Source organism: Oncorhynchus nerka, linkage group LG24 (genome assembly GCF_034236695.1).
Source record: "Oncorhynchus nerka isolate Pitt River linkage group LG24, Oner_Uvic_2.0, whole genome shotgun sequence".
Taxonomy (NCBI): domain Eukaryota; kingdom Metazoa; phylum Chordata; class Actinopteri; order Salmoniformes; family Salmonidae; genus Oncorhynchus; species Oncorhynchus nerka.
In genome coordinates this window covers 20,492,485-20,519,116 of record NC_088419.1, presented here as the reverse complement: position 1 = coordinate 20,519,116, position 26,632 = coordinate 20,492,485, and the positions used below count along the sequence as shown (strand labels likewise).

General features: G+C 43.2%; 1 pseudogene; it reads right to left on the bottom strand.

Moving 5' to 3' along the window:
- Nucleotides 1–2,281: 2,281 nt before the first annotated feature.
- The window catches only part of LOC115107279 (meiosis-specific protein MEI4-like), a 37,295-nt pseudogene continuing 12,944 nt past the window's right edge, over nt 2,282–26,632 (bottom strand).

The window sequence follows — 26,632 nt, the reverse complement described above, 5'->3', positions numbered from 1 at the left end:
AAAATATTGAGAGTGGTACTCAGTAACATACCACGTTGTATTCAGGACAAAAAGTTCATTTGATTTGACACATTTTTTGCTGTATTTAGTTCCTTGTTGCAAACAGGATGCATGTTCTGTAATATTTGTATTCTGTACAGACTTCCTTCTTTTCACTCTGTCAATTAGTTTAGTATTGTGGAGTAACTACAGTGTTGTTGATCCATCCATTTTTCTCCTATCACAGGCATTAAACTCTAACTGATTTAAAGTCACCGTTGGCCTCATGGTGAAATCCCTGATTGGTTTCCTTCCTCTCTGGCAACTGAGTTAGGAAGGATGGCTGTATCTATGTAGTGACTGGGTGCATTGATACACCAGCCAAAGTGTTATAAATAATTTCACCATGCTCAAAGAAATATTCAAAGTCTGTTTGTTTTTTTACCCATCTACTAATAGGTGCCCTTCTTTACCAGGCACTGGAAAACCTCCTTCGTCTTTGTGGTTGAATCCATGTTTGAAATTCACTGCTTGACTGAGGGACCTTAAAGATAATTGTATATGTGTAGGGTACAGAGATGAGGTAGTCATTAAAAATGTTTTTAAACACTATTATTGCACACAGAGTGAGTTCATGCAACGTATTATGTAACTTAAAAATGAGGCTTGCCATAACAAAGGGGTTGAATACTTATCGACTCAAGATCCCTTCAGCTTACATTTTTAAAATTCATTTGTAAAAAAAAATATCTAAAAACAGTGACAAAATGTAAATGTTTTCCCATTTTAAATTCAGGCTGTAACACAACATTTTGAAAAAGTAAAGGGGTATGAATACTTGAAGGCACTGTATTCCAGGCTTTGCATCTGGTTACCTTGACATTCAGCCTGTCTTAGTGCAGCATCACCTGGCCGATGACTCTACCACCGAATTAGAATGATAATAGAATTCATTATCTTTGTAAATTCTACGGACTCTACCTTCACTGCACTGTGGTTTGCTTTTGACGTATTAACGGAAGATAATGCCTCTGCACAAAGAGAGCGCCATAGAGATCATGCAGTTCAGCGTTCTATGTAATTCTATGAAGAGTGTGGCCTAACAATGACGCAAGTAGCAACCATGTACGTCTTTTGCCCATAGAGATGTGTTTTATCTTAGTGCCTTGGTCATTGCATGTACGTATGCAATGAGATATTTCTGCCTGCCTCCTTTATATTTCTGTTTCCCTTTGAACCAAAACACATTAGATGTCTAGGCACGTAAAAGCTGTCGTTTTTTTCTCTGCAGGCGAATCCTTCCTGGCCCTGCTAGCAACAGGATATGAAAGATGAGGAGATCACAGGCAGTGAGGCAGGCAGGGACACAGAGACAGAAACAATGGGAGTAATGCCTACCAGCAGAGCCAGGGCTTCTCAGAGAGCTAGTCATTCTCCATGCACCGCCTCAAACTGCACACTATTCCCTATATACTTTTGACAAGAGCCCTGGTAGTGCACTATATAGGGAATACACTCTTAGCATCTTTTCCCCCCCATCTAAGGTATTCGGCTTTCCCCTACACTCTTAGAAAAAAGGGTTCTGCGGCTGTCCCCATATGAAGAACCCCTTTTGGTTCCAGTTCTACCCAAAAGAGTTTTACCTGGAACCAAAAAGTGTTCTCCTATAGGGACAGCCGCAGAACCCTTTTGGAACCCTTTTTTCTAAGAGAGTAGGGTGCCATTTGAGATGCAAATGTATTAAGTTGTACAGCCATTTGAACTCATGACCATTAATTACACACAACACAAATAAACTGGTTTACAGCCGGGGCAAACATAGCAGAGCTGGCAGTCATCACAGGCAGTCTGCCTTACCTCCCCTCCCGTCCACAGCTATTTAGAAGAGGATAACAAACTGGGGAGGGTCATGCAGCACTAATATAACCTGTTCAGTCTGTTAGGACACAGCCATCGCTGCTATAGAACATGGCAGTAAATCAGACTTACTGTATCTATAGAACCTACAACAACTCAGACTTACTGAACACTACAAGTCAGACTTACTGTATCCCTCCTATAGAACACTACAACAACTCAGACTTACTGTATCCCTCCTATAGAACACTACAACAAGTCAGACTTACTGTATTGCTGCTCTAGAACACTACAAGTCAGACTCTCATGTCACTGACAATCTCTATACAATCATGTCTTAAATATCAGTACATATTTCTATAAACACTTATATCAAAGTCCAGTAACTAAATATTTACATGGACTTGAATCAAGGATACAATCTGGAATATGAACATTTTGGATTTTATTTATTTTCAAATCCATTTGTAAAATTGCTTCACTACATCTTGCTAATAGAATCAACAAATGAAAATGTAAATGCCTAAAAACTTTCTGGACATACCTTCTTTACAGTAAGATATTCCTGCTCATACAGCAGTCAGTATATCCATTCTACATTCACACAGTCTGTAAATAAAAAATATATCATTCTCATAAAAATGCAATTGCTTTCCATTGTAATTCTAATGCCAGCCACAATAGTCTATTTCACATTATAAACTGTGGTTCGAGCCCTGAATGCTGAGTGGCTGAAAGCCATTGTAAATAAGACAGTATACCACAGGCATGTCAAAACAATCATTTTTAATGCTCTAATTACCTTGGAATCCAGTTTATAATAGCAGTAAGGCACCTTGGTATATTTGCCATATATTTATTTTACCTTTATTTATTTAACTCAGCACGTCAGTTAAGAACAAATTCTTATTTTCAATGACGGCCTAGGAACAGTGGGTTAACTGGTCTAGGAACAGTGGGTTAACTGCCTGTTCAGGGGCAGAACGACAGCCTAGGAACAGTGGGTTAACTGGTCTAGGAACAGTGGGTTAACTGGTCTAGGAACAGTGGGTTAACTGGTCTAGGAACAGTGGGTTAACTGCCTGTTCAGGGGCAGAACGACAGATTTGTACCTTGTCAGCTCAGGGATATGAACTTGCAACCTTTCGGTTACTAGTCCAACGCTCTAACCACTAGGCTTCCCTGCCGCCCCGATATCACAAACCCCCACGGCTAAGGGCTGTGTCCAGGCACTCCGTGTTGAGTTGTGCCTAAGAACAGCCCTTAGCCGTGGTGTATTGGCCATATACTGTACCACACCCCCTCGGGTCTTATTGCTTAATTGCCACACTTTTCCCAACAAGAATAATGACAGGCTTTGGTTTAGCGCCACACTATTTATAGATTCTTCTTCTGAAGAGGTAGCCAACCTCAGTGAATAACGCACCTCCCACCACCTCCTTCTCCAGTCTTGTTAAGTCCTGTCTCTTCAATCCTGTCATGTCAGTCAAATTGACTGTATCTGCACCAACTTCTGCAGCCCTTTGAAGTGGAAACATCGTGGAGGTGGAATTACAGGCCTATGTGGCCGTGGTGGTGCCATGCTCGTTCCTGGAACAGAGGGGGCGAGGAGAGCCCATATCCTCCACATGTAGGCTAAACAGGGAAAGTCAGACAGGAGAAGGACGCTGTGGTCCAGGCTGCCCAGCAAGGCCCTCTGCTCCTACGTCCATTGGTGTCCTGGCCCCACTGCGGCCCCTGGAGGTCCATGTAGGAGCTGCTCCAGGAGTCAGACCAGGTAGGAGTTTTCATACTGGGACACGTCAACCTGGACAGACCCCTCACTGCTCTCCCCCTGGAAAACACACATCACACAGGAAATGAAAGTAAACTACATGTCTGGAATAAAGAACAAACTAAAAGCATCTCGCTCTTCATTGTTAATATTTGTACTCAACCTTTCAAGGAAAGCTGCAATAAAATATACAGTTTGGCTATATAATTGTACAGGCTAGTAAAAAGGGCAATGAAATAATGATCTACTCAACTGAAGTTAAAGGCAGAAAAACTATTGACAAAAAGTGAACTACAAAAAGTTGGACTTATGCAAGACGTGTACTTTGAGGCAATAAGAAGTCACTGTGTGCATATGTTTGTGTGTGTTTGTGTGTGTGTGTGTGTGTGTAGTTGTGTGTGTGTGTGTGTAGTTGTGTGTGCTATTTGTGTTTGTAGTGTTTGTGTATGTGACTGTTGTGTGTGTGTCTGTGGTTAGCGTTTGCGTGTGTGTGTGTGTGTGTGTCGAGTGTCAGTGAATATATTAGCAGCCAGATGGCTGTCAGGTGCGGCTCCAGGCGAGCAGCCTCCAGAGAGCTGACAGGATGTGGCATACTTTCTCCTTTCAGGCTCACTCAGAGCCCATCAGGGTTAGAGCACGTACATACACCTCACCTCCCTGGGGTGCTCATGTTTTATTCTCAATATTGCCGCCGCCATGACGTCTCCTGTCACATCTCAGGTGGCTGTCCTACTGTTAAAAGGTGCATTCCCAAACCACAACAACCTGGGAAAGTATGATCAAATGACTACAGAATTCCAAACACTTAGAAATGTTTCACAACCCAATGCATTCCCCTAATAGGTTGCATCATAGAAAACAAGATTGTACATTGGTCCATTAATATTACAGCAGGTTGGGAAACAAAATGTAGAGGAAGTCCCGAAATGTACTGCAACACCTCGATCAGTGGGGGTTCTGTGCACTATTCTGTCACTCCTCTCCCCTCAGGAAGAAGTAACTTTCTGCTACTGTCATTAGTAGAGCCTTGGATTGGTCTCCTGGTGCTTCTATAAATGGCAGCACCAGGAATCCTACCTCTCAACACAGCACTGTGAGGGGCCTTCAGTGTTGCACTGGATCTATCTGTCTGTCTACTCTACAGTAGGCTTGGTCGATACAGTTTATTAAATCTGGATATTGCCCAACCCTACTCTACAGGGATTCTCATCATTATGTGCTTAAACCTTGATAGCATCAGAGGATTGAGATAATGAAGTGGACCCTGAACGGAATTCAAATAGGCTCATTACCTTTAGGACAGTACATACTCTCTGATTGCAGAGCCAGCTCTCAAATTCAGAGCGAGAAAGCACGAGAGAAAGCGAGAAAGAGAGCGAGAGAAAGCGAGAAAGAGCATGAGAGAAAGCGAGAAAGAGAGCGAGAGAGAGCGAGCAAGCAAGAGAAAAAAAAAGAGAATTGGTGAGACGATGGGGAAAACAGAGAGCGAACGAGACAGATTGCGAGAGAAAGAGATTGTGAGCGTAGGACTAATAATAAAATATTTATTTTCGATGTAATTGTATTTCCATTGTGAATTCATGCAACATATCATTTCCCTGTATCAGTGCATTTGTTACGATAATAAGTACAGTACATTTGTTACGATAATAAGTACAGTACATTTGTTACGATAATAAGTACAGTACATTTGTTAAATTCAAATCGTCCGTTTGATTAGACCTGGGGCTCGTTACCGTTAGAGAGAGGGACAGTATGTAGTCTCGTTACCGTTAGAGAGAGGGACAGTATGTAGTCTCGTTACCGTTAGAGAGAGGGACAGTATGTAGTCTCGTTACCGTTAGAGAGAGGGACAGTATGTAGTCTCGTTACCGTTAGAGAGAGGGACAGTATGTAGTCTCGTTACCGTTAGAGAGAGGGACAGTATGTAGTCTCGTTACCGTTAGAGAGAGGGACAGTATGTAGTCTCGTTACCGTTAGAGAGAGGGACAGTATGTAGTCTCGTTACCGTTAGAGAGAGGGACAGTATGTAGTCTCGTTACCGTTAGAGAGAGGGACAGTATGTAGTCTCGTTACCGTTAGAGAGAGGGACAGTATGTAGTCTCGTTACCGTTAGAGAGAGGGGCAGTATGTAGTCTCGTTACTGTTAGAGAGAGGGGCAGTATGTAGTCTCGTTACCGTTAGAGAGAGGGGCAGTATGTAGTCTCGTTACCGTTAGAGAGAGGGGCAGTATGTAGTCTCGTTACCGTTAGAGAGAGGGGCAGTATGTAGTCTCGTTACCGTTAGAGAGAGGGGCAGTATGTAGTCTCGTTACCGTTAGAGAGAGGGGCAGTATGTAGTCTCGTTACCGTTAGAGAGAGGGGCAGTATGTAGTCTCGTTACCGTTAGAGAGAGGGACAGTATGTAGTCTCGTTACCGTTAGAGAGAGGGACAGTATGTAGTCTCGTTACCGTTAGAGAGAGGGACAGTATGTAGTCTCGTTACCGTTAGAGAGAGGGACAGTATGTAGTCTCGTTACCGTTAGAGAGAGGGACAGTATGTAGTCTCGTAACCGTTAGAGAGAGGGACAGTATGTAGTCTCCTGACTGCAGAGCCAGCTATCACAATCTCAGAGAGAGCGAGAGAGAGACAGAAATAAAGAGAATTCAGAGAGAGATTGAGAGTGAGAGAAAGAAACACAGTGATGTGGGAGGAACAATAGAGCTGTCTAAAGGATATAGAATGGGAAAATATATACAGTACCAGTCAAAAGTATGGACACACCTACTCATTCCAGGGTTTTCTTTATTTTTACTATCTTCTACTTTTTGACAGCTTTGAACACTCAAAGCTGTTGGTATTCTCTCAACCAGCTTCATGAGGTAGTCACCAGGAATGCATTTAATTAACTTTGAAAGTTTCTTCAAGAGTAGTCGCAAAAACAATCAAGCGCTATGATGAAAATGGCTCTCACGAGGACAGCCACAGGAAAGGAAGACCCAGAGTTACCTCTGCTGCAGAGGTTCATTAGAGTTACCAGCCTCAGAAATTGCAGCCCAAATAAATACTTCAAGCAACAGACATTTCGCAACATCAACTGTTCAGAGGAGACTCACAGGGCACGTGTGAAAGTGAAACCATCATTGAAATACTATAAAAGACTGAGATAATGGGAAATGAAAGATGGCTGATATTGCTCTGTTGGTAGATTTGGCACACGCTGCATTTCGCAGAGAGCATGTTTTTAGAGACAGGTGGGACTTTTTCGCAGAGGGTACAGATTGGCTAATAAGATACCGTTTCCCAAAACCAATCATATAGGATCTTTGTGAGGATTTCAGAAATATATGCTATTCTGTTGCACATCAAAGTGCTATCGGCATCTCACATCCCTCGATGAGCTAATGTTTTGGATGCAATCTTCAGCAAAATGAACTAACATACCATTTCCAGACACCATCGCACAGCAGGTTAAAGTCAAGGGGGGTTTCTCTGTCATCAATGGGTTCCCAAATAGCCTACAAACGGAGCAACAGATGACGCCCACATCGCCATAAAAGCACCATCCCAAAACAAACTTAAAATGATTCCACTATTATGTGATGCTCAAAAAACGCTGCTGAATGTGGTGGCAAGGTGACCAGGTGTAATGTACGACTCGTTCATTCTGCAGATCAGCAATATGCCTACAGCAGGAAGCTGTCTCTACAGCTGAATGGATGGCTTATTGGTGTGTTGCCTACTCATTTGAAGTATATTTGCCATCGTAAAGCAACTTGAATTGTCCTAATGGTCTTCTCTTTGTAGCAGTTTTACTGGTCAAACCACAACTGACGAGCCAAATAAAACCTTGTTTGTACTCAATTGGATTGTGATAGCTGCAGTTGTTTCTAATCTTCAATTGTATCTGTAACTTATGACACTTTGTCTTTTGTGTGTATTTAGTATTTTATGTACACGCTGCTCCTTCCCTGTTTAGTCTTCTTGCCAGGTCGCCCTCGTAAAATAGGTTTTAACCTCGATGGGTCTTACCTGGTTAAATAAAGGTTCAATAAAAATAATCTGACACTAGCACCTCCTGGTAAAAAGTAGTGGACTATATAGCAAATATAGTGCCATTTCAAATCTAATCAAATGTTATTCGTCACATGCACCGAATACAAAAGGTGTAGACCTTACAGTGAAATGCTTACTTACAAGCCCTTAACCAATAATGTTTTAAGAAGTTAAAACGTTTTTTTTTAAGTAAAAAAAAAAGTGAAAGTAAAAGTAACAAATAACTAAACAGCAGCAGTAAAATAACAGTAGCGAGGCTATAATCAGGGGGTACCAGTACAGAGTCAATGTGGAGGGTAGTACAGAGCTATATACATGTGGAGGTACAGGGGGTACAGAGTCAATGTGGAGGCTATATGGTACAGAGTCATGTGGAGGTACCGGTACAGAGTCAATGTGGAGGCTATAATCAGGGGGTACCAGTACAGAGTCAATGTGGAGGCTATAATCAGGGGGTACCGGTACAGAGTCAATGTGGAGGCTATAATCAGGGGGTACCAGTACAGAGTCAATGTGGAGGCTATAATCAGGGGGTACCAGTACAGAGTCAATGTGGAGGCTATAATCAGGGGGTACCAGTACAGAGTCAATGTGGAGGCTATAATCAGTACAGGGGTACCAGTACAGAGTCAATGTGGAGGCTATAATCAGGGGGTACCGGTACAGAGTCAATGTGGAGGCTATAATCAGGGGGTACCGGTACAGAGTCAATGTGGAGGCTATAATCAGGGGGTACCGGTACAGAGTCAATGTGGAGGCTATAATCAGGGGGTACCGGTACAGAGTCAATGTGAGGGGGCACTGGTTAGTCAAGGTAATTGAAGTAATATGTACATTTAGGTAGAGTTAAAGTGACTATGCATAAATAATAAACAGAGTAGCAGCAGTGTAAGAGGGGTCTGGGTAGCTCTTTGATTAGCTGTTCAGGAGTCTTATGGCTTGGAGGTAGAAGCTGTTAAGAAGACCTTTGGACCTAGACTTCGCGCTCCGGTAACACTTGCCGTGTGGTAGCAGAGAGAACAGTCTATGACTAGTGTGGCTGGAGTCTGACAATTTTTAGGGCCTTCCTCTGACACCACCTCTTAAAGAGGTCCTGGAAGGCAGGAAGCTTGGCCCCAGTGATGTACTGGGCCGTTCGCACTACCCTCTGTAGTGCCTTGCGGTCGGAGGCCGAGCAGTTGCCATACCAGGAAGTGATGTAACCAGTCAGGATGCTCTTGATGGTGCAGCTGTAGAACCGTTTGAGGATCTGAGGACCCATGCCAAATATTTTCAGTGTCCTGAGGGGGAATAGGCTTTATCGTGCCCTCTTCACGACTGTCGTGTTTGGAACATGTTTGTTGGTGATGTGGACACCAAGGAACTTGAAGCTCTCAACCTGCTCCAATGCAGCCTCACTCCTTGAAAGTGGGACTAATTTGGGATCAGTTGGATATCTTCTCTGTTCTGTTATCCCTCTGAATCTCTTTAATAGACCATATTTAGAAGAAAAACGGGCCTGGTGGTGCCCTGACTAACTCCAGCAGGCTACGCTGTCACTGGCCACTTAAAAAACACAACCTTCCTGATGTAATGTGGCTGTTCAAGAGTTTGGCTAGGCAATCATTACAAAATTATTTAACTGCTAGAGAAGGACAGAAAAGGTGATCGACTGATGGTTAAAATGGGTGATGGTAAAACAGCCTCCAATGTGGCCTGAACAGAATGAATATGCACTGTGGATAGACCAGTGATGCCTAGAATCTAATATTTAAAGTACTCTACGTCTAGTCAAATATGAAACAATATACAGAGACTATATATAGAATGTCTGTTTTGGCGGATGTACAATATACTCAGGTAGCGTTTGCTAATTTCAGAACAGAGCCAACAACACAAAAGCAAATAGACATTCTCATCACAAACACTGTTAACTTTACTTAAGCGCCATTTCATCAAAACGACAAAGCTTGTTTTTGTGGCAGATTCGCTGTACAATCCAAAATAGTAGAGAGTTCAAATCAAAATGTCAAACGAAACTTGCCAGCAGGCAGCATTATTGGAGGGTTACTCTTCCAAACTTTTAAATCCGATTTTGTAAATTGAATAGCCTTTGGGGTCTAGGTCACTTGGCTATCAAGAAAGAATGGGTGTTAGGCTTACACTTAGCATAAGTCACCTTATTTCAGCAGCCAAGAGATAACCAGTACCCATTTCAAATCATTCAAAAAGTGAACTTTTGAACTCCCATTTCAATCATGAACATGTGTTATAATGCATTGTACTACACTGTATTGTAAATCATGTTATGCTCTGCTGTGAAAGTCATTCATAAGCATCATCAAGCAGATAAATTATCTGTGCAGCTATGAGGTGTGAATATGATCAAAAACATCTCCTGGACCATAAATCACGATAAGCTACAATAAATCTCTTTCAGCAAAAACAAAACAACCGCTGCCTAAAAATGGCTTCTTGCCAGGACAGTTGGACCTGTCTTTACAATCCCATTTTATGTCATGAGGTCTGTGTAAACTGTGTAGCGCAGAGAAGAGCAGAGCAGATAGGCTTAGTGAATAAAATCCTTCCTGATAGCCATCTGATCTGGCCTATTGTAGCACTACAGAGTTGGACAACACTAGCTCACGCTGCCGTCATCACCCCAGCTCAAGACAAGGAATTGATTTTTCTTCTCCCTCAGAGAAAGCCACTCGTTAGAGTGTCTTTCAAGGCGGTGGACTGACAATAAAACGATTTCTCTGACAGCTAATCGATCCCATCTCATCCACGAATGCATTCTCCGAGTTCTATACGACTGCAACTTGACCGCTTCTAGTGTGAGACCATTTACTTTGTTACAAGACAAAAAAACATCAAGCTCCCTAAGCTTGTCTCAAAATCCACACTATTCAAATCTAGGCTATTCTCTGTGGAAGAAAATTACTTTGCAGTTCTTTAGGAAACAGTCTCTTGAGGTCTTGGCTCAGTCAGAACCGATGTGATGTAGTGAATATCTAGATGTTGACTCACTGGATGAGTGTAACATCAACCTTCTGAGGGGCTTATTACAACATGGGTTGAACTGCACTATTCAATATTCCATCCATTTCCCCAAATAACGGTGTATTGATAGCTAGATACTCCACACGCTATAGCCTCCTCTGCCTACCTGCCCACCTGCTTGAGGGCCTGATACCACAGTGAGTCCAGTCCACCTTCTCCTCAGTCACCTCTCTCCCCAGCCAGTACTTACCCAGGCACCTCTGCTCTCTTTATCAGGTCTGTTTATTCCTAAAAAGCCCCGAGCAGTCAGTCAGTGCAGTCAGTCTGTCTGCCCTCAACATGTCAGTCCTGCGGTTCAGCTCCCAGTCAGCCAGCAAGTGGCAGGACAGGACAGGACACAGTGCAACCTGAACCCTGACTCATGTACCCAGAACCACAAAACAGATGACACATAGCTTCCTGGTCGAGTCACACCAAACACAAAGAATGGGCCAGATGGCTCTCTGCACTCAGCATTAAGGAGATGGATTGGGGGTAAAGCCCTGCGACTGACTAGCATCCTGTCCAGGGGGTGTACTTGTAGTCTAGACACTTCTGTGTTTTGAGGCACATAGGAGACCACCAGAGAGAAGGTATGGTAATACTCCCCAGTAGAGGTCGAACGATTATGATTTTTCAACGCTGATACCGATACCGATTATTGGAGGACCAAAAAAAAGCCGATACGGATTAAATCGGCCGATTTTTAAAATGTATTTATTTGTAATAATGACAATTACAACAATGCTGAATGAACACCTGCGGACCTGGCATCCTTTCACTCCCTCCTCTCTACATTTTCCTCTTCTGTCTCTGCTGCTAAAGCCACTTTCTACCACTCTAAAGTCCAAGCATCTGCCTCTAACCCTAGGAAGCTCTTTGCCACCTTCTCCTCCCTCCTGAATCCTCCTCCCCTCCCCCCTCCCTCTCTGCAGATGACTTCGTCAACCATTTTGAAAAGAAGGTCGACGACATCCGATCCTCGTTTGCTAAGTCAAACGACACCGCTGGTTCTGCTCACACTGCCCTACCCTGTGCTCTGACCTCTTTCTCCCCTCTCTCTCCAGATGAAATCTCACGTCTTGTGACGGCCGGCCGCCCAACAACCTGCCCGCTTGACCCTATTCCCTCCTCTCTTCTCCAGACCATTTCCGGAGACCTTCTCCCTTACCTCACCTCGCTCATCAACTCATCCCTGACCGCTGGCTACGTCCCTTCTGTCTTCAAGAGAGCGAGAGTTGCACCCCTTCTGAAAAAACCTACACTCGATCCCTCCGATGTCAACAACTACAGACCAGTATCCCTTCTTTCTTTTCTCTCCAAAACTCTTGAACGTGCCGTCCTTGGCCAGCTCTCCCGCTATCTCTCTCAGAATGACCTTCTTGATCCAAATCAGTCAGGTTTCAAGACTAGTCATTCAACTGAGACTGCTCTTCTCTGTATCACGGAGGCCCTCCGCACTGCTAAAGCTAACTCTCTCTCCTCTGCTCTCATCCTGCTAGACCTATCGGCTGCCTTCGATACTGTGAACCATCAGATCCTCCTCTCCACCCTCTCCGAGTTGGGCATCTCCGCGCGGCCCACGCTTGATTGCGTCCTACCTGACAGGTCGCTCCTACCAGGTGGCGTGGCGAGAATCTGTCTCCTCACCACGCGCTCTCACCACTGGCGTCCCCCAGGGCTCTGTTCTAGGCCCTCTCCTATTCTCGCTATACACCAAGTCACTTGGCTCTGTCATAACCTCACATGGTCTCTCCTATCATTGCTATGCAGACGACACACAATTAATCTTCTCCTTTCCCCTTCTGATGACCAGGTGGCGAATCGCATCTCTGCATGTCTGGCAGACATATCAGTGTGGATGACGGATCACCACCTCAAGCTGAACCTCGGCAAGACGGAGCTGCTCTTCCTCCCGGGAAGGACTGCCCGTTCCATGATCTCGCCATCACGGTTGACAACTCCATTGTGTCCTCCTCCCAGAGCGCTAAGAACCTTGGCGTGATCCTGGACAACACCCTGTCGTTCTCAACTAACATCAAGGCGGTGGCCCGTTCTTGTAGGTTCATGCTCTACAACATCCGCAGAGTACGACCCTGCCTCACACAGGAAGCAGCGCAGGTCCTAATCCAGGCACTTGTCATCTCCCCGTCTGGATTACTGCAACTCGCTGTTGGCTGGGCTCCCTGCCTGTGCCATTAAACCCCTACAACTCATCCAGAACGCCGCAGCCCGTCTGGTGTTCAACCTTCCCAAGTTCTCTCACGTCACCCCGCTCCTCCGCTCTCTCCACTGGCTTCCAGTTGAAGCTCGCATCCGCTACAAGACCATGGTGCTTGCCTACGGAGCTGTGAGGGGAACGGCACCTCAGTACCTCCAGGCTCTGATCAGGCCCTACACCCAAACAAGGGCACTGCGTTCATCCACCTCTGGCCTGCTCGCCTCCCTACCACTGAGGAAGTACAGTTCCCGCGCAGCCCAGTCAAAACTGTTCGCTGCTCTGGCCCCCCAATGGTGGAACAAACTCCCTCACGACGCCAGGACAGCGGAGTCAATCACCACCTTCCGGAGACACCTGAAACCCCACCTCTTTCAGGAATACCTAGGATAGGATAAAGTAATCCTTCTCACCCCCCTTAAAAGATTTAGATGCACTATTGTAAAGTGGCTGTTCCACTGGATGTCTTAAGGTGAACGCACCAATTTGTAAGTCGCTCTGGATAAGAGCGTCTGCTAAATGACTTAAATGTAAATGTAAATGTAACACTTATTTTAACTTATAATACATCAATAAAATCAATTAAGCCTCAAGTAAATAATGAAACATGTTCAATTTGGTTTAAATAATGCAAAACAAATTGTTGGAGAATAAAGTAAAAGTGCAAAATGTGCTATGTAAGAAAGCTAACGTTTCAGTTCCTTGCTTAGAACATATGAAAGCTGGTGGTTCCTTTTAACATGAGTCTTCAATATTCCCAGGTAAGAAGTTTTAGGTTGTAGTTATTATAGGAATTATAGAACTATTTCCCTCTATACCATTTGTATTTCATTAACCTTTGACTATTTTTTTATATTTTATTTAACTAGGCAAGTCAGTTAAGAACAAATTCTCATTTTCAATGACGGCCTAGGAACAGTGGGTTAACTGCCTGTTCAGGGGCAGAACGACAGATTTGTACCTTGTCAGCTCAGGGATTTGAACTTGCAACCTTTCGGATACTAGTCCAACACTCCAACCACTAGGCTACCCTGCCGCCTCGACTATTGGATGTTCTTATAGGCACTTTAGTATTGCCAGTATCGCTTCCGTCCCTCTCCTCGCTCCTCCCTGGGCTCGAACCAGCAACACAACGACAACAGCCACCATCAAAGCAGCGTTACCCATGCAGAGCAAGGGGAACAACTACTAGAAGGCTCAGAGCGAGTGACGTTTGAAACGCTATTAGCGCGAGCTAACGAGTTAGCCATTTCACTTCGGTTACAACAGCCTCATCTCGGGAGTTGATAGGCTTGAAGTCATAAACAGCGCAATGCTTGACGCACAACGAAGAGCTGCTGGCAAAACGCACGAAAATGCTGTTTGAATTCATGTTTACGCGCCTACTTCTGTCTAGCACCGCTCAGTCAGATACTTAGACACTTGTATGATCAGTCAGATTATATGCAACGCAGGACACACTAGATAATATCTAGTAATATCATCAACCATGTCTAGTTAACTAGTGATTATGATTGATTGTTTTTTACTGACTGCATTCACGTAACAGGCAGTCTCCTTGTGGAGTGCAACGAGAGAGAGGCATCAGCTTACCTAGCTCTCTTTAGTTTTCAGTTACAGATTTGTTTGGAAAATGTCATGCAAACTTTGAAATAAAAATGGCCATGTTATTTAACTAGGCTCTCAGTAAAGACACAGAAGTAGGAAATCACTTCAGGGTCTATGATTGTTCTTCTATATATTCTCTGCAGTCTGCCTAGAGAGGTTGTCATGTGTTTGCTCTAGTGCTCATCAGCAGAGTGTGTGAGAGTCCATCTAGGACTGCAGAAGGGGGTGGCAATTTACCGGCGCACCGGTGACTACGGGCTTTGTCTCCTCATAACATGACTTTGATCAAACAGCTTGATTTCCCCCCTCGGTTAGAGCTCTAATGACATCTCTGCTGCTTTGAGGGGCTGAGGACAACTTTGATCCCGGCTATTTAATGGTCTAGCAATCCCTCTGCTGCAACTCCTAATCTGATCGTTCTTCAAACCTGTCACTGGCCTGGGCGGAAAAGCAATAGGCAGGACGCACAAACTGTGTAGAAATATATATATATATATATAAGAGCGAGAGTGAGACGGCAGTTTGTTATAGCCTACACACACATAACGTCTCGTAAATGTACGGGACAGAAATGTATAATGAGAGACATAGCTCAGTCAGAAGTGCCAGAGTTATAATGACCATCAGCATCATGAAATGCTGGGAGCCATAAGTCAAGTTCCCTAGCAGCCTTGTAGGCTTGCTGGATAGGAGGGGTCCCCAATTACATTCAGCAGTGGGCTGCTTACAGCGTAAGGAAAACAATATGCTTCAGCCACGAATGCTTGCTGGATACAATATATGGGGCTTCAGCCCAGTGCATGTCAGCTGGGAACATAAACAATGCCAAAATAACATGACTTTTATGCAGAGACAACTACGCAGATGCACGCAAACATGTACTAGTAAGCATGCTTACTCATGCTCACAAGCTTGCTGGCACAGAGACATGAACATACACACTGTTTTGGCAGAGGACGGCATTTTCCACCAGGTGCACTGCACACCATGCATTACTAGGCTATATGAGTTTGATATCCTCACGAACAGTCTACTCGTCACTTTCTCCTTTTAGAAGTGCCCAGAGCAGATAAAATACCTATTCCTTACAGATGTAGGATCTTAATTTGATCACTCTTTTGTGGCTGCAAATTTTCCTGCACAGTACAGAATGCAAACTTGTAGTGTATTCAAGGTTTAAAAAGGCTAATAAAGTTTGTAATTTCCGATTTAAAAATGTCAGACTTGATTTGCCCTAACGAAAAATGTGCGTCACTGGTGCGGAAGCCGTTCTTAAACAACGGTGTCTTTCTTCACTTATTACACTTCTGCTGACTCAGACGTGCTGGAAATCACTGACCTCACTGTTCTTTGTATGAGTTTTACAGTGAGTGAAAAGCTAAAATGACGACCAATTGTTTTAGTACAAAAGGACTTCGTTTTTTTCTGCGAGGAATAGTGTACCTAGAAAGAGGAGTTTGTCTTTGTAAATGTCTCCGGTCCTGCAGGACACCCTCTGAGTGTGTGTGTGTGTGTGTGTGTGTGTGTGTGTGTGTGTGTGTTCATGCGCATGTGTGAGAGAGAGGAATATTTGCCCTGACAAGTCTCTTTACAGTAAACCCAGGGCATAGGCAGGGTCTGTGTCCCCCTCAGAGGGTGGCTATATTTATATCCTGATGTACTGCGGGTATGGCATGTCCTAAGCAAGGTTTCTGACTATCACTAACTAATGGAGGACGTGTGTGTGTGTGTGTGTGTGTGTGGTTAGAGTCTCAGCTGCTGACTCTGTCGTGGTATGGCAGGCACTGTCCCGCAGCTGAAATAGCTTATGCACATGTGCATAACTGCACGAGCCTTCAGGCTGCCATGGCGACATGTACAGGATGTTATGATGAAAGTGCTTGCATCAGAAAGAGTCATTGAGATATGCAACGGGTAGTGGGCTGCTCTTAAGTCTATAAAAATGTCTCTAAAATGACACATCTCAAACTGACAATGACGACATAATTACGCTCTCAACTTTCAGAGATTGGGGCAGTCTGAATCCTCTCCAACTCAGGGAAGATTATCCTACTCAACTTTCTGTGGTCATCCTCCCCAACTCAGGCAAGATTAGCCTACTCTAGCCCAGTAATGAAAGGGGAAGCTAATTACTGTGTGGGCTTTTAGGCTTTGGTAAAAAAAAATGTGTTTGAAGTACAGATATCGCGCTGGTGACATTTAGGGATGAAAACTAAGGAGGTCTGCTTACTGTCGTTTTCTGGAGCCAAATAGAACTGTTTTTCGCTGCCATTGCATTGCCCTTTACAAGAACAAGCTCTGACACTCATTTCCTCCAGCTCTTTGCCTGGTGGCTCAAACTGCATTTTCCCGCCGCTCTATCGTTCACTACATACTTCAGTCTGAGACGGCCATCATTGAAGTCATTTGCGGGGATGTCAAAATGTTGTACAAAACAAAGTCATCAGCAATTGGATCATCTCTAACCAACCAGAGTATCAAAGCCAATGCAGAATTTAACACCTGTTAGCTGGTAATAGTCGACTTTTGGCCTATAAAAGAATTAAGCCGATAAATAAAACTGGTGCCAGCCAATTACCTCAACTAACTGGTGCATCCGCACATTGACTCTGTACTGGTACCCCCTGTATATAGCCTCACTATTGTTATTTTACTGCTGCTCTTGAATGATTTTACTTTATTTCTTCTTTTTTAGGTAAACTGTATTGTTCCATTGTTCCAGACTTAAGACTGGGCTAGATAGCACTAATTAGACCAGGGCTGTCCCCGACTTGGCCGACCGAGAGTCGTCTGTTCCTTCGACCAATCAATTGTGACTGACTGCTCGACTAAAGAAATTTTGGTCGACCAACAGCCTATCGACCAAACAATCGACCAGTCGACTAAATGGGGTCTAAATTAGACAAAATACAAATGTTTGCTGCTTGGACCCCCCAAGTCTGATAGATCATGTTCAGGCTATGGGGTCTGTCCTTGGAGTAACCCCTGATTTAGTAAGAGGAAAAAGACAACCACCAGTAAATAGCAGAGCCATATATCTAAATACATGGCTCTGGTAAATAGTGTTTGTACTAATTACAAAATGACAAGGCCAGCCATTGAACCATGATTTTAACTTTACATAAAGCACAGTCGGTCGGACAGAGAGGTACACACACAGTTATGCCTACACTCAGTGTTCTAGTGTTATTGAAGAAGTGGAGAGTGAGTGTTTGTACTGTTTGTCCTATGGGCTGTGGTTATTCTGTACTGTGTGTGACTGTCATGGCCTGTGACAAAGCAACACGGGTCCCAGATGGCTGGGCTTATTTGTATGCTACACTGGTTGAAGGGTAGTGGCAGCCCGCCCACCCGCCACCGTGGGGGCGCACTTGGGGTTCACGTCTGTCAGACAGCCCTCCACAGCGTTCTGCCTGCAAACTGGAGCCTGACTGTGCTAAACTTTGTGATGGAACAACCCTACTCCCTTTCTAAATCTGCCAATGAAATAATAATGTCTTAAGAAGAGTAATCATTCTCTTATTGATTCTTATTACTAGAGACCTACGCGGCAAATCCACTCTTTGGGTCATTATAAGGCTAGACATAGTAGCCTACGGCACATACTTGTAGAATAACACATTAGAAATGATATAATTCTCATAGTAATCATGTTTACAATGTCCACCGGGCAACAAAACAATTATCCAACCATTTAATCCCAAATGACTTCTTCTCAGAGTACAACCAGATCATGTAGCGCTCCGACTCATCGTTGAAACAATTTGAAACATAATTGAGCATCATCTCCCTGTCGTCCTGAGAACTGTGTTATAATTTGCCGTTTCTACACAGCTACATTAACAGAAAAGCAGGATGCAACTAGTGACATGGCTGATACAAGCATTGTTTTGGTCCCTGGGCAACCCCTGCCTGTGTTACCTTGGGAAGGGTCTAGCCTAAACAGACAGATGGGGATACGTTGCCTACCTCCCATTTCTAGTGGTCAGGGGTATGGGGCATTCTCTGTAAAAAAAAAAAAGCCAACTCAACCAATTGCTTAATCAGCGTTATTCTGTGGGGTGGACATAAAAAAGGACAATAATTGGAGCTGTTCTAAATATCAGAGTAAGAAATTGACGGACACCATGAAAGCTCCAACCAAGTTTATTCACCCCAAAGGATCAAACAGCTGAACTGACATAGATATTACTTCCCACCAGTGGTAGTATATTTATACACCCCAATTTGAGTGGAGTCTTCTCCTCCTCTCTAAGCATGACATCTTGATTGCTAGGCAGGAAGTTAAGTGAAACAGGCAATAAACTGTTCCTTCTCCCTTAATGTGACCAGACCTCGACCCCCTTCCTCACCAATCCACAGCTCTCCACCTTTATCAGTGCCTGCCAACATGTGATTGTCTTCCCTACATTTCAAGCTTAACTGCATCCACCATGTACATTCCTCCTACACATAACCATTCACTTTTGGTGTAGACCCAAGACTATGGCACCCCTCATGTCTCTAGTATAACTAAAGATGAATAATATTTAAAGTTCAGAAATCCAAACCTATCAGAGCTAATCTGTTAAAGTTTGTTTACTCAACAAACTCTGCTCGAAGTGAGCTGAATTTGAAAAAGATGAGTCAAATTGAGTAAAATTCCAAATTCATTTTTGCCTTTGAAGGCAACAAATTTTAAAAAGCCAACTTAAACCCATGGCTTAAATCAACATTACTATGTGAATTGAGGACTTCAAAAGGCCTAGAATTTGAGCTAATGTGTTAAAGTTGATAAATTACAAATTAATGTTTGCTCAACCATGCCCATCATTATCATATTTCCCAGCATGCTCTATTGCAGGTTGATTTTTCAGAATTGTTTGTTTCAGTACTTGTGTTTTTTTATGTGCATTGATTGGTTGATTTTTAATCTTATGCTACAAAAAAAGATAAAGCAATCCAATCTGTTAGTTGGAAATTTTGCAGCTGTTACTGAGATGGCTGTTCCAGTTTACATGATTTAGGTAGTTTCCTTAGCCCAGCTGTCATTCTCAATGCAGGTTGCGGGTGATTAAAAGTAAAAAAGGCCCTGGTCAAAAGTAGTGCAGTATATAGGTAAAAGGGTGCCATTTGTAACAGATACTTTAAGTCTGGCTCACAATTCTGTGTTCTCCATGGCCTGGACACAGAGTGAGTCCCTGTGGCCAGAGCTAGAAAATAGAGCTTGCTCAGTAATGAAATACTATGGTGTTGTTTGTTCAAATGTTTCCACCCTGGAATTCAGGTGTGATCTCACTGCAGCTGGGTATTTCAGTGATTTTAAATGTCTCCATTATAGGCAATCCAAAGCATTTTCAAGCAGCCTAAATGTCCAATAAACTGGACTCGATCATACTCTAGTAAAAGTGATTTCGGACTGAATTTCAAACAATAGAGAATAGACTGATTCTGAGGACTTTGTCAAGAGGAAGACAGTAAGTGCAGTCTGTTTTCTGTTATTGATAAAAACAAAAAAGAGGATTTTGGGGTGGACAGACAGACAGATGGGCTCTGGGCTTAGAGCCAGGGCTAGATTTGAATGTGTTCAGTCTTCAAACTTTATTTCCCAGGACTCAAACACAGCTCTACATATGTAGGATCTTAAGTTGATCACTCTTTTGTCGCTGAGAATGTTCCTACAGAGCAGGAAATGCTAACTTGTTGAGTATTCGAGGTTTAAAAAGACTTCAAGTTTGTAATTTCCACTTTAAAATATCAGATTTGATTTGCCCTAACGAAAAATGTATCAGCCCCTACAACCCCTAAAATTCCATTAATTATAATTCACATAATAATTCACGATTCCTGTTGCTGCAGGATTATTTTCCTGCTGTAGCAAACTGGCTAAAATTCTAAATCAAACCAATGAAACATGTTTTTAAATATATTTGCCACATGAGCTGAATTCCAACAATGCAGTTTCTATATTTATTTCACCTTTATTTAACCAGGTAGGCCAGATTTAATTTATTTAACTTCTTATGGCTGAAATCTCGTTCACAGGATCGTTTTGACAACAGCCAATGAGAGCAGGGCGCCAAATTCAAACAGAAATCTCAAAATTAAAGTTCCTCAAAACATACAAGTATTATACACCATTTTAAAAGATAAACTTGTTGTTAATGCCACCACAGTGTCCGATTTCAAAAAGGCTTTACAGCGAAAGCACAGCATATGATTATGTTAGGTCAGCACCTAGTCTTTGGCTAGAAAAACACAGCCATGTTTCCAGCCAAAGAGAGGAGTCACAAAAATCAGAAATAGAGATAAAATTAATCACTAACCTTTGATGATCTTCATCAGATGACACTCATAGGACTTCATGTTACACAGTACATGTACGTTTTGTTCGATAAAGTCCATCATTTATATCCAAATGCCTCCTTTTTGCTCGCACGCTTAGTTCACAAATCCAAATTCACACGGCACAGGCACTTAGTTCAGACGACAGTTCCATTACAGTTCGTAGAAACATGTTAAACGATGTATAGAATCAATCTTTAGGATGTTTTTATCATACACTTTCAATAAAATTCCAACTGGACAATTCCTTTGTCTTTAGAAAGGAAAAGGAACGCAGCTAACTCTCACAGGTGCGCGCGAGACTGAACTTATGGCTTTCTGCCAGGCACCTGACTCAAACAGCTCTTATTATCTCCCCCTTCACAGTATAAGCCTGAAACAAGGTTCTAAAGACTGTTGACATCTAGTGGAAACCTTAGGAAGTGCAATCAGACCAAATTTTACACTGTATATTGGATAGGCAAAGACTTGAAAATCTACAAACCTCAGATGTCCCACTTCCTGTTTTTTCTCTCAGGTTTTTGCCTGCCATATGAGTTCTGTTATACTCACAGACATCATTCAAACAGTTTTAGAAACGTCAGTGTTTTCTATCAAAATCTACTAGTAATATGCATATCTTAGCTTCTGGGCCTGAGTAGCAGGCAGTTTACTCTGGGCACCTTATTCATCCAAGCTATTCAATACTGCCCCCCAGCCATAAGAAGTTAATTTATAAAATGTATTTATTTCACCTTTATTTAACCAGGTAGGCTAGTTGAGAACACGTTCTCATTTACAACTGCGACCTGGCCAAGATGAAGCAAAGCAGTGGAACAAAAAACAACAGAGTTACACATGGGATAAACAAAAGTACAGTCAATAACAATAGAAAAATCTATATACAGTGTGTGCAAATGGAGTAAGGAGGTAAGGCAATAAATAGGCCATAGTAGCGAAGAAATTCCAATTGAGCAAATTAACACTGGAGTGATAGATGTGCAAGTACAAATGCTGGTGTGCAAAAGAGCATAAAAAATGTAATTAAACAATATGGGGATGAGGTAGGTAGTTGGATGGGCTATTTACAGATGGGCTGTGTACAGCTGCAGCGATCGGTGAGCTGCTCAGATAGCTGATGCTTAAAGTTAGTGAGGGAGATATAAGTCTCCAACTTCAGCGATTTTTGCAATTTGCTCCAGACATTGGCAGCAGAGAACTGGAAGGAAAGGCAGCCAAACGAGGTGTTGGCTTTGGGGATGACCAGCGAGATATACCTGCTGAAGCGCGTGCTATGGTTGGGTGTTGATATGGTGACCAGTGAGCTGAGATAAGGTGGAGCTTTACCTAGCAAAGACTTATAGATGATCTGGAGCCAGTGGGTCTGGCGACGAATATGTAGAGAGGGCCAGTAGATGAAAGCATACAGGTCGCAGTGGTGGGTGGTGTATGGTGCTTTGGTGACAAAATGAAGTGCAAATCACGCAGCTCAGCTCTCAACGTACTGGCCCCTTCTCCAAAGCATTTGTGTATTATTGCATAGAGAGCATATTCCAAGCCTCTTAATCAACCCACAAGAGGCCTGTCCTTGGGTTATGTCTCCATTTTCATGCAAACGTTCAACAACAACACAGATAAGCATGTAAACCAAATGAAGCCTGTTGTAGTTGTAATGTACCACAGTGCTAATGCAAGCCAACAGCCCATTCAAGGTCTTCTGTTGAGCGCACCTCAGCCCTCTCAACCCCATTACAGGGTCTGTGTCCCAAATGGAACCCTATTCCCTCTATATAGTGCACTAATTTTAATCAGAGCCCTATGGGCCCAGGTCAAAAGTGGTACAATATAAAGGTAATAGCGAGCAGTTTGGGACTTACCCATGGAATTCCATACTCCCAGGGGGATGTACTCATTAGCCAGTCTGATGGCTAAAGGGCTACGGTACAGCTGTAGCGTTTGCTGGCCCGAGAGTACTTAGCACCTCTGAACCTATTCTGCAAACCGAGTGTGCACCAATTTTACTTGTAGAATCGTGTGAAAAATGACGGGCAGTCAATCGTCTACAGCGAGTGGTCCCTAAAACACAGCGGCGCTGAATGATCTGCAGATGAACGCTAGATCTACATCGTTCTGTTTTGTTTCTACATGTGAAATCAGTGAGGATTCGGTTCTCAAATTACACTCACAAGTGCTAACTATTCTCGGCCAGCAAACGCTATTGCTGTGTCTGAGCCCTAAGTCTTCAAATGGTAGAAGTCTTCACAAGCAATTTAAGCCTCCCCTTATTTTGCGATGAGAGCAGGGGGGGTCAAGTGCTTACAATTATCCAAGGGCACAATGGCTTTAAAGTGCTTTGAAGTATCAAGACAATGTTAGAGGGGTCCGAGGCAAGTCAACAATACCAAAAATGAAGTGAGCAATTACAGATAATCTGAATACATTATCATTAGACCAAATGACAGTGGTTTGTTCCTTATCAGGAAGTTCAGTTTGCAGATGAATTCTTCAGTGTATTCCATAAATGTTCCCCTATACCTCAGTCCTGCTACAGCTATAGTAGCAGCCAGTGTACTTAAATAACCCAACATCAATATTCTCGGCAGAGAAAAGGTCGTTTTTATAAAGAAATCTGATGTGACAGAAATGGTATTTTCTCATTCACTTGATGCAGCAGCAATGTGAGTTTTGCTTTTGCTCAGGGCTGCTTCAGTAAGGGCTGTTCTGTATGGGGTGTAGGAAAGACCCACAAACATTCATGACTGACTGTCTCTCTACTGTGGGAGTAAAGCGACAAGGGAAGGGAGAATAATTATCGGCTTTCCTTTCCCCATTCACACATTAAAATTCCCCAGGACCGCTGGCGGCTGGGCTGTCTGTATACACTAGCATTCAGAGAAATGCACCCACCATCACACCATGAAGGCTAGGATAATCAAATTTTATCAGTCACATTCGCCGAATACAACTGTGAAATGCTTACAAACAAACCTTTAACCAACAATACAGTTAAGAAAAATAAGAGTTAAGAAAATAGACTAAATAAAACTAAAGTAAAAAATATATAAAATTAACAATAACGATGCTTTATACAGGGGGTACCGGTACCGAGTCAGTCAGACTAGCGCTGTGGGGACCACTAACAACTTTTTCTTCCACATTTACTTCAAGGAACTTACCTTTGTGTGTGTGTGAGAGAGTACTCTACATGTCCATAATAAGCAGTACTATAAATGATTTGAGTCATCCTATACACTTGTAACATCCTCCCCCCGTGTGTGTTCTGGTCCTTACCTGGCAGGTGATCAAGATGTGCTCTGCTAGCCGGTTGATCTCAGACAGGACATGACGGATGAGCAGGGACCTCAGCAAGCTGTTCCCTCTCAGCAGGGTCAAACACTCTGTCAGCCTCTCCTCAACCTGGAACTGACAGAGGCCAGACGGACACACTTAAACACGGGACACAGTAACACTCACACCACCACATACCCCATCACTCAACCTGGAAACTGACGGAGGACACACGTTAACACCACCCATCATATCCTATCACTCAACCTGGCCACTGTGCTGATCCACACGAGGTTACAAAGACCTAAACGCCTGTCAGTTCAGTGGATTTACTTTGTCCGCTGTCACCGACAGTATGAGTCAAACCAAAGAGCAGTTTGTTTGGTTTGGCCTTAGAGAGGGGGGTGAGATTATGGATTAGATGATGTTTTGGGAGATACCATTCACCTTTTCTTTTTCGAACAAAGGCCTGTAGGGATTACATTTTGTTTGGAAAAACCCAGACATGTAGTAGCATGAGGTGGGAGCAGCGATTACAGTAAACAAGATTGCATTGATCAATCCAGAGTTGCTCCATCAGTGCTAGCTAGCTCTAGTACAGTGTGTAGGATCTTCATCAGGGTGGGAAATGTACTTTTTGGTCCAACAAATCTATAATGAAGATAAATCACAGAAAACACTGTACCCCCACCCTGCTTTCAGCACTGTAGTGTTGAGATTCTCTCTCCCAAAGCTGACAGACACACACAAATACATCTGTAGGCGACTGAGGATTTGTTTGGAACAGCAGAGATGAGAACGGTGACAGTATAACATCATCTCTACACAGTGTGGATGCTATACAATAGGCTACTGTAAATACTATGATACAAGATGTATTCAGATGAGACTATAGGTCTAAGGTTCCACATCGCCAAGAGAATAAACTAGACAATGTAACCCTTCAGATGAGAGAGACAGCCAATAACTGAGCTCCCTCAGAGAAAAAGGGGGGCATGATAAAACAGTAAAAGTGAGACTAGTACGTGACCAGACAGAAAACCAAGCTGGGTGCTATTCTCAAAGACTGAAATGAAATACAGTCATGAAATAAAGCTAGTATTGCTATGAGAATGACATTTGGCTGACGCCTCTGGGGAGTCAAGATATGCAATTTCATTGTCTGGGCGCTTCACTTCGGCTTCACCTCCACGACTAGAGTAGACTGGCCTGTCTCTGGTCCTCTAGTCCTCAGTCCCAGACAGCTGCGGAGCCATTACAGACAGACAGGGGGCAAGAATTCCATTCAGACACAAGAGCCCCAGCATTGCCATCATCATCACCAAGACTGGGGGCTGCAGTCAGTGTAAACGATATATAGGCTATGAGTGTTGCCTATTGAGAGAGGCCTCTATAACCTAATTTCATCATCATGATGGAAACTGTCCATCTGTATTTCCATGGATAGAGAATACATTGTGTATTCAAAGACAAGGTAGAGATTTGATCAACATATCAGGTAGATATTCAGAGGCCGTAAAGGAACATAACATGCTCAACTCTAAATCCTTGTGTAAACTAATGAAAACGGTGCTTGGAACCAAAAATCGATCACATGATAAATTCAAATTCTTAGAGGCCTAAAGCGCAATATAGAGCAGGAATAGTAACACAACATACACTTCAATTAAGGGTTTCCTCCATCCATGCCCCATGTGAAGATGCTGATGAACATGAATACTTGTGTTAGTTGGGTCATTCCACTGAATTAGTGCTGTAAGAATATTTTAAGATAATACACAACGCAGAGGACTAGAGGCCAACAGGGAATTAACGATCAATGTAAATAACTGTTTTTCAGTTCAACATCTGGTTAGAATCTGTGTAGGAGTTTCAGTCCTGGACTCCTAGCTACATGTGGCAAGATCTCATTGGTCTGAATCGTCAATACATTGAGCCTGAAACAGGATACTTGTTATTGGGCCATTGGCCCAATTTTACTGCAATGAATTTGAATTGATCAACAACAGGCTAGGTTTGGGGGTTATAAAGTACATCCTGTCACTTTGTTCTGTGGAGAATCATTGAGGACAGGGAAGAATGAACATCGACCATCTACTTTCTGGCATAAAATCTATGATTTGTTATTTTTGAATAAACCTATTTTTCTCCCCCTGATTTGCTTTGGGGTCTGTGTTATTGAAGAATAACATCAACTGATAACAGTGCCTTTTGCATCCCTTTGATATTTTGTGCACAAACATTGAATTTTCTCCGTTCATCTTTCCCTCGATTCTGACTAGTCTCCCAGTCCCTGCCGCCGAACAACATCCCCACAGCATGATGCTGACACCACCATGCTTCACCGTAGGGATGGTGCCATGTTTCCTCCAGACGTGATGCTTGGCATTCAGGCCAAAGAGTTCAATCTTGGTTTTATCTGACCAGAGAATCTTGTTTCTCATGGTCTGAGAGTCCTTTACATGCCTTTTGGAAAACTCCAAGTGGGCTGTCATGTGCCTTTTACGGAGGAGTGGCTTCTGGCCTGTACCATAAAGGCTTGATTGGTG